Genomic DNA, 9,892 nt, shown 5'->3' with positions numbered 1-9,892 from the left:
GGGGAAAATTTATAAATATGTAAGTGACTTAGAAATTTTAGCTACTTCGGTGCTTTTGAAAATGTCACTGGAGTAATTTATATTACATTAGGTTCCAAAGAATGTTACGAGATTGGATCACTGTTGTGCAAGGGGCTATTCAAACAAATATGTGACAGTTTGTGCCTCAAGAGTTAGGAAAGGGACTGCAGTGATATAGTTCTTTCTCCATTATAAAGCTATCTTGACAAAGTTGATTCTAGGTTATTTCTTTCTCTCCTTAAAGCCCTTTTTCCCCCTTTAAAACCTGGTTTCCCCACATGGCCAGTAGCTACATTATCTACTGACATTAGACTGCTTGCGAACAAGAGCTTTTCAAAAGCCTGGGACTCTGCTAATACTAACAAAGGAATCACTTGAGCTCTTGCTAGTGTATCCCCCTGCTCCACCAGAAGCACAAAAGACTCAGCTGAGTTTCTACACATTCTGAAAAGCCACTGTTAACAGGTTGTCATTTATTCATTGTTAGGTTGCAGCTTACCTCTCATGCATTCAGAACCACCCATGCTTCAGTTTTCACATAGTAAGTTATAGTGCTGTAGTAAGATGTTTTCTGCCCTCTGTCCCAAGGAAGTCACCCTTTCTAGATGAATCAGACAAGAAAAGGGCCCCAAGTCTTCTCCCAGCCACAGCCAAAGTTCCTTAAGTCCCTTCACATTTTTGAGGTTGCAGGCCTCTCATACAGGCTGCTTCTTTTTAATCTTCCCTGTTAGCACATCCTGAGTGTTATGCATATGTTAGGCACTCCTGCCAATTGGTAGACCTTTTCCGTATTGTGTTCATCTCCTATTGATGCCTCCTGTGATGCTTGAAGTGCACGCAGCTATGCCTTTCAGTCATATAATAAAGGTGTTTACCCTGTTTCTCCCTGGGACAAATCAACCCCTGACATACACAGAAGTCTCCTTTTCAGGAAAGGGGTTACAACATTCATTTGCTCCCTAGCTGTAGGATCAGCTTGTCCCCTCCAGATGGGCACAGCTATTATGTAAAGGAGCCCTGTCCTTCTTTGTGCTCTAGGCTCCAGCTTTCAGGACCAGCCTCAGGTCTTAACCTTTGCCCTTACACCTCCTTCCCCAAATCTGCTTTAAGGCACATTCCTAGCTGGAAGACAGATAGGGATCCTAGGTCTGGTGCTTTCATTTTTATGGACTCATCAGCAGACTCCAACCTTGTCCTCACACAGAGCACAAAAACCTTAACCCAGTCTTTAGCCATAAGCTCTCCCATGGTCACAGGACGTCAGATTCCTGGAGAAAATGAGCCATAGGCCTGCACATTCCTTAAGTTTAGCTTGTCATAGTCATATACATACTTTACAATGCAATCACTCTTACCAGAAGAAAAAGTATGGAGCTCTGGGTCTGAAGCTGTGGAATATCACAATGCACCCTGGTAGTAGATTCTTATCCCAGTTTTACAAGCAGATCCCTGAAAGTGGGTTCTGTGTCTATTAAAGGGAGGTTCTCATATGTATCTTTGGTGATGGAAGCTGGAACATAAATACTTTTGTAAAGCTTCAGTATAACAGCTGCCACAGTTGAATTATATCACACACCAAAATTCCCAAATATGAAATGCACTTGCCTGGATCCTATTATGTCAAAGGATATTTAAAATATATTTCTAGGGGCCCTGCTACATGTTCAAATTAAAGCTGGATTGAAACCAGCTATAGAGGCGTTACGCATTTTCAAGCACTAACATTATAGCCAGTCAGCCCTTTTTCTCCCTGCCCACAGAAAATCTTTGCATAGCAGGAGCTTCCTTTACACTCTATTAATCCCAGATCTGCAGAATCAACAGCTTGGACCCTGTTCAGCTGGGGTGAGGAGTAGTATGGGGAATTCACAACATTATACTATAATACTAGTTTAGTCCAGTATAGTGAATAGATCAGACTTTTGTGGCAAAGCAGCTCACTAAGCCTGCTCTAAGAGTCACTGTGTAGTTTGCCCCTCACACTGGGGAAAACACCTGGGGGGCATGGTGACAGAACTATTAAGGTATCTCACTACAAGCTCTAGGGGTGCAAATATGAATCTCAAAATGAAAGTTTTCCCAGCTGTAAATAGGTACCTGGTTATTTGGACCTGGATTCAAAGACAGCTGGACACAATGCTAGCCCCAACACCCCATCAGAAACCACTAGCTATAGAAACTGGTGTAACAGACTGCCAATGTGGGCTCACCAGATTGGCTTCAGAAACGACCCTGGGCTAGAAACAGTGCTGGTAAACTCTGAGCAACCCCAGGGGTGGAACAGGGGAGCCCTGCCCTGTGGAAAAGGAGAAGCCAGTCAAAAGAAGGGGTTTTCAAGCCCCTTGTTTGCATGGAAGGGGGATGGCTGGAGTTGGGGGCCAGCCACCCTGAGCCCTGGTTGGCTGGTTTGCAAGCCAGGGAGGGACTGCCAGAGGGGATAAAAGCAACAGCCGAACTGGCATGGGGGGCTGCTGACAGTGACTCCAGGGAACGATGCAGGAGGCCTAAGAAGAGCTGGGGTGAGCTGACCCAGCAGAGGCAGCAGAAAGACCCCTCTGAAGAGCCTCAAAGGCCCTGGGAGAAGAAGGCAGCGGCAGTCAGCCGTGCCTCCAGCCCTGCAGCAGAGAGGGAGCAGCGGTCAGGGCTTGGGGCAGAGAGCTGGTGCCCCAAAGCCCCATCGTAGTGTGCTGGACATTCTGGGCATCCTGGAGGCTAGGGGTGGCAGTCGGCCCCCCACTCCACTGCGGAGAAGAAGTAGCAGCCAGGAGTGCAGGTGGCATCCTTATCCAGAACACCATCCCTGATATTAGGCAGGGGTGACAACTATTGGGTCACCACCTGGGTTACATTGGCATGCTTTAATCATGCTAGCCTAATTGGCTATTAGGCTCAAGTGTACTTTGACCTTTTTGATTGTTGGCATCCAAGGATACTGATGAAGTTAGGGAGCTGATGAAGTCTGGATGGATGGAGCTGTTGTAGAGTGAGACCTTCTGGAACAAAGCTGTCTGCTATCCATGTAAAGTCTCCACTTCCATCCAAAACTCCCACTGGACTACTCCACCTCCAGCACTCACTCTGACCCTTCCATTTATCCAAGTTCTCTTTTAACATCTCCCGGGCAGATCTCCACCAGCCAGTTCACTTTTATTTATCCCTTCATGCAGACGTTCCAAAGGCTCATACCTTGATATCTGAAAAGGCATCTAGGTATATTTAGAATCACCCACTTTTGAGCCATTCGTCTAAATGGTTTGTTGTTGCTGATTTTACTTTCCAAATCCTTTTGGAATTCATTTTGTAGCTATTTCTGTAACTGTGATCCTCACCTCTGGATAACTGGCTAGCTAGCAGTAGCTTCAGATGAAAATGCGTATAAACACAGAAGTCTGTTGATGAAATGGGCAGTACTGTGACAAGGTTTCAAGCACTTCTGGTAGGCTTCCTGCTCGGAGTAACAAGTAGCACAGGATTGAAGGATCCCAACTACTTATCATCTGGAATTACTTTGAGTAGTGAAGACAGTACTTCGGTGAAGTACTTGCTATGAATTGTTACATACTAAAATGTCCCCTTCTTCAAGTTCACTTCAGTGCAAAGCATAGGCCATTAAAAATGCCTTACAGAACTGAACTGAAAGATTGCCCAAACACAGCTCAGTAGCATTAATATGACTGTTCTAGAAGTATTCTACTATACAAGCTTGAGATTTGCTGAAAATAGAAAACTTCATACAACTGGTGAGAACCTTGTGTCATCAAGTCTTGAAAAAAGTGATAAAGCAGTTTGTTTCTTAACCAGTTTCTCAAGAAGAATAAAAAGCATGGTTTTTCAAGTGAGAAAAACCTTCCAGAATATGTAAAACAAAGGAAGTTATTTCCATGTTTAATTAAGGTTTTGAGTAGCTGCACTCTGGACTGAATGCATTTGATCCTGGAAGCTAAACATTAGGGGTGTGCAAAGCAGGCTGTATTTGATTCGGATTTGGATTTGGCCCAAATCAGGGACAGCAATTTGATTCATTGATTTGGATCACTGTCCCTGATTTGATTTGGCTGAATCCAAATCTGAAGATTTGATCCTGATTCAGCGATTTGGACATAGACACAGCTTTAAATGTTATTTATACTTACTTTGAGGTACCAGTGCGCTTGTGAATGCTGTGATGTTGGGGTACTTCTGGTCCAATTCTGGGTCCACCGGGGAGTGCACTGAGGGACTCCCCTGCACCCCCTGGCTTGGCGATTGGCCATGGGGGGACCCTGGGAGTTCCCCCCAACTCAGAAGGCACCAGTCACTGGTGAGGAGGTATGGGGGGACCTCCTCAATGCGTTCCCTGGTGGACCTAGAAGTGGACCAGAAGTGCTTCTGATCCACTTCTGGGTCTGCTGCCAAGCGTGCTGGGGAGCCCCCTGTGCTCCTGTGCCTAAAGCATCTCAGCAAACATCACAGCATTCACAAGCCGCCTGCTACCTAGAGGTATGTAGAAAAAACATTTAAAGCCGTGCCGATGTCCGAATCAATGAATCTTTCCAAATCTCTCTGAATCGATTCAGAGGGTTCTGATTTGATTCAGAGAGATTAATGGGTCCTCTGATTCGATTCAGATTCGGAGATTTGGCCACTGAATGGGGTCAAATCTCTGCCGAATTGAATCAGGGACTGAAGCATCGCACAGCCCTACTAAACATGTCTAAGCCTGGGTGATACTTGGATGGAAGACTGCCATTAAATCCCAAACACCATTGTTACAAGTCAAATTATTATCATATTTATGTTGGCAAATATTAAACGATAGAAACTGGATGCATAGCAAGACTTCCTTCAGGCTCATCATTGCTGATGGATGGACAAAAAGACAAACTTATTTCTCAGCTCTTTGCATGCATAACTTTTGACTATGCCAGTTGAAGAGTTTGTCTTTAAAAATTCTTTGGTTGCTGTATGTCTTTAAAAGTAAGTCCAGTAAGTTTATCTCAGCAAATGGTTCACAGAGGCAAAATGTCATGGCTTTTGCCCCATCAGAACACACATCAATGACTAGGATATTTGAGAAAATGGTGCCTAATGACACGTTTGATCAAAAATAAAAGACTGGACCAAATATGTTAGTGACCTTTCATCATGGATTAGGGTAAGATCTTGCTGCTGTTAGAGTGCCAACTAGTTTGCTTAGGCTAAGGTCTGTTGCTACTTAATAGAAAAGACATAACTTTTAAATTTAGGAGTCATCCACCAGCTCATCGCTATTTTGAGTGTGTGGTTTCATGTGTAATGATTTGGAGGTCCATATGCAACTCTAATTTCAGTTTTATATAATGAAATAGGAAAAAGCGATCATAAATTTCTCCATACTGAAGTGAGATGATTATTGTGTTGGGTTGTCTCTTTGACAAGTCTGTTTTGAGGTACACGCTTTCTTTAGTTATTTTATTTTTGAATTTGCAGATTGCTTTATGGATGAGTTATGGCTGTCAAGACTAGCTTATTTAACCGACTTGTTCATGCATTTCAGTGAACTTGATGCCAGTTTACAGGATTGAAATCTATGTCTTTCAACATTCATGATGAAAAGGGCAATGTTAAAAAAACTGCATTTTTTATAGCACGAGGAGAAGAAAGGGGAAATTGCTCATTGCTCCCAACCTTGGAAAATGTTCTAGTTAAAAATTCATCTAGACCTCATCCTTCAATTATCATTTCTCATTCAAAACTTATGCATGCAAGGAGCTGAGAAAGATAGTGATAAGTTTGTCCTTTTATCCCATCTATCAGCAGCAATGGCCCTGAATGAAGTTTTGCTACACGTTGCTTCTGACACACAAAATGTTTCCTAAATCTGGTCACAAGTGTAGTGAGTATTTTCCAACTCTGTAACAGATAAGGTTTAGATCAGGAAGCTGTTTCAATAGATGACACCTTGCCAGATGGCTTTTTAGCAAAGGAAAGGGTTGGTTGAACTGTCATATGATGGTGTATTCAGATTCAAATGCAATAGCATGAAGCTCAGGATCTTTTGCTTGTGATATTGGGCTAAACTACGTGCTCTGATTCAGCTTTGAAACTTTTGATCACCTTCAGTGCTACCTATATCTACTCTGTTAAAAACAAGTACACTGGACGTTTGGCAGAAACTTACCTGACTTGCAATTATGCCTGTGAAGAATGCAAACCTTTTTATTAATTGAATGTTTTGTTTTCTCTGATAGCTACTCAGGTTTTTTTCCTTTATAAAAGTATAAATGACATGAACTTTGCCTCATGTTCAACAAAATTCATAAGAGTTTGCAGAAACTTCAAGTTTAAATTGGGTAAGCTAAAAAAAACCTTCTTAACATCTGATGAAGCAAGCTGCTGCTTACGAAGGCATATACACCTCTGATTTAGTTAGTCTATAATGTACAAAATCTACCCTGCCTTCTGCCTAAGTTAAAAAACACATATTACTGATGTAACTCAGTTGCGTTCCACAATGCACCATGGCACACCTTGATTGTTTCCTGTAATCTGAGGATCATGGAAGACATTAATAATGTCTGTTTCATTTTTTTGGATGCACTATAATCTTAAGAAGTTTGGAAAGGATTTATAAATAGAATGTTTTAGATTTCCTTAGACAATTATTTTACTATGGAATCTGGAAATAATAGCATTAAGGACTGAAATATCTGAGCCAAAAGGAGAAATGTGCATGTGGCACTTCATACATCATTAAAATATATATACTGAATAAATGAAAAAAAAGTTTGGGAACTGCTACTTAACGTATATTTCTAGGGGTCCTGCTACATGTGTAAATTCAAGCCTGATAGAAACCAACTATAGAGATGTTACACAATTTTCAAGCACTAATTTTATAGCTAGTCAGCTCTTTTTATAACTGGATAGTCATTTTTATTGTGTGCTAATTATTTTGCACATGTGGCCAGTCTAAATTTTGCACAATTAATCAGTTAATATAAGTAATGTGTATCAGTGGCCTAGTTCCTTACCAGACAGAGAACTCTTATCCAAGTTTCAAAATAGGCAGTGCATTATGAGGTTATATTTTCTTTAGTGTTTCCCAAAATAAATTATGCTCTTCCAAAAATGAAGAAGTGTTACATAATACAAGAGAGTGAACAGAGTACGGTATCAAGGTTAAAAGGTATGAGGATCCACTTTCCGAATTACAGATGTGCAATTATATATGTACACAGTTGTAATGGTGTGCCAAGCTTACTTGTGACATTATCCTAATTTGGTATGCAAAGTGGGTAATTGTGCATGAAAATGGATGGGTAGTTAGATGTGTAACTGACCATTTGTGTGTGCAATTATGGAGTCATATACAATCACAGTACTGTATGGTCAAATTAGGCACACAGCAAGGGAACAATTCAGGTCCCAATTCAGGAAATAATCCCTATTCAGAAAGGCCCTTAGGTACATATTTAAGTGTTTTCCTAAATGGAAGCTTTAAAATTGCAGCGTAGTATCGTTTAGTGCAATTATTGTGCACTTGCAGCTTCAGATTTTCATTCTAGAAGTAAGGCTTCATGGTTGGGCAAAATGATCTCTTTCCATCACTTTTGCTTTGCAGGGGGTTATAAGACTTCTTTTTTGATATTTGTAAAGTGATTTCACATCTAATAAAAAGCATTACAAAGGAACAAGTTGGTGCTTGGGTTTTGTCTTATTTTGCTATTAATTATTAACCTACACCCATTATCCTTTTCTAAAGCTGTTAGTGAATGGGCACAAATACTGCCCAGAGAGCAGAAATGCATTAATTCTGTTTTTACTGGGGGAAAAAAAATAAAATAAAAGTGTCAGTGCTTGAAGGGGAAAGGGAGCCCTTTAAAAGTAGGTCTGCCTAAAAAGCAATAGAGTTCAGCACAGAATGGTGAAAGGAAAATTTCTCCTGGGGAACAAGTAGGAAAAGGAAAAGACAGGAAAGGCCCAATTAAAAGCGAAGGTCTTGCAGTAAATAAATGATTAAACCTGCTTCAGAAGTGTGTAGAAATATTATTCCCTGAGAAGAATATTAAGTTACCACACAGGAAAAATCTCCAGTAAAATCTGTGGGAAAGAATTTTGTGTTTTGTATATAAGCGGTGCTATAACTTAGGGTGGGGTGACTGGAGCATCTGCCCTGAGCATTAGGGGTGGGTGCAGGCAAAAAAACAACAGCAGCTGTGTGATTGTGCCAGTGCTGGAAGTGCAACTGGAGGTCACCACTGCCCGTGTGTGGCAGCGTCCCTGGGCACCTAGCTTCATTGTTATGCCACTGTGCACAAAAGTATTGAATTCCAACTGTTACAGAAGTAGAGCACCAAAGCATCAGCTACCTGTCTGATTAGTTCTAATGATGATTTTATTTTTCCAGCCAACATGACCATTTTCGCTTTTAAAAATATTCTATGCAAACAAAGTTTAGTATTTCAACTTTTGGATCCTTCCCCACTTTTTCCTTTTGACCCCCCTTTTTTTTCTCTTATGGGGAAAAAAATGAGTGGGGAAAACAAAAAAACCCTAATATTGTGTTTGTTTTCATTTTGACGGAACACTGAAAATATTGTGTAAAAGTAACTTTCCCCCAACCCCCCCCAAAGGAAAATATACATCGTTTTCTAAACAGCTCTTCCTACATATGCTTATGGTTGATCACGTACATCCAAAGAACTTCATATCTGATTACTGGCGTAATTAACTTAAAAGAGCATTGGCAACCCTCAAGTTCAATATTTCCCCAGGAATAATATGCAAGGAAGAGCTTCTGGAACACCATCTCCAGTGGACACAGATGTGTTTAGCTCATAGCGTCCACATCTCAGGACACTTTTCTAGGTCCTAATTTAAAAGGAAGGAAATTCTTGAATATTTTCAGGTTATTCATTAGACGAGATCATTAGAAATCAAGAAAAAGAAAAATACATAGGCCACATATAAACATGCTATTAAACCACAGCAATGAACTCCAGCGCATATCACACCAGAGCTTATTGCTCCCAGGGGCCACATTTACTTGTGTGCCTGGAGCTACAGCATGCTGAATTAGGTCAGAGCAGCCCTGGCTGGCAGGGGGCTTGGAGGGTCACTGACCCTGACCCTGCTCAACATGCTGCGGAAGAACTGACTGGGGCAGAAGGATGGTCCAGTGTGGGGCTAGCTGGCAGGGAGTCCCCACACTGAAGCACTCTCATGCCCCAACCAGCTGCATCAGTGTCTACATGTTCGCTGCTGTAGAATTAAAAGCGCTGCCGCAGGATAATATTTGTATTACAAGTACTAACCTGTGGCAGAGTTAATTAGTTTACTCTGTCCTAAAGCACTGCACGTGTACATGCTGAGATGTTTAATGCAGAGCTAAGTAGGCCACTCTGCAGTAAACGTCTCGTGTTGATGTGCCACAGTGATCAAGCTATTAGAGGACAAGTGCGGAAAAAAATAAGATGAGAATATGTAGGTACCTATGAAAGAAAAATAGTTAAATGTCTAGAAGAAAAACAGGAAAGGGGAACTAGGAGTAATTTTTAAAAAGTTTTCTAATTATATGGGAAGTATGGTTGATGTTTAATGAGTTGCTACCAGTTGCATTATTTTAATTAGTTTATTGTGATAAGGATGAATCCAAAGCAGACAGCTGTGAAGATTTGTTATTTTAATTAGCTAAGTGAACAGACAGGAAAACCAACATCAGACTTGATCCATCATAGCAGACTCAGCTTACGGAGGGCCAAGAGGGAAAAGAACCATAATATGATCAAACTAAGCCATCTACTAAATTAGGAGTTTTGTTGGCTACTCTGAACTTATAAAACAGTTCACGGAAGTCATGCTTACAGAAGTGCAAAAACTTTGGATGAACCAAGACAATAGCTTGAGGTTC

Source organism: Crocodylus porosus, unplaced genomic scaffold (assembly GCF_001723895.1).
Source record: "Crocodylus porosus isolate Cpor-Errol unplaced genomic scaffold, CroPor_comp1, whole genome shotgun sequence".
Lineage (NCBI taxonomy): Eukaryota > Metazoa > Chordata > Crocodylia > Crocodylidae > Crocodylus > Crocodylus porosus.
Note: the sequence above shows the minus strand (reverse complement) of the source record.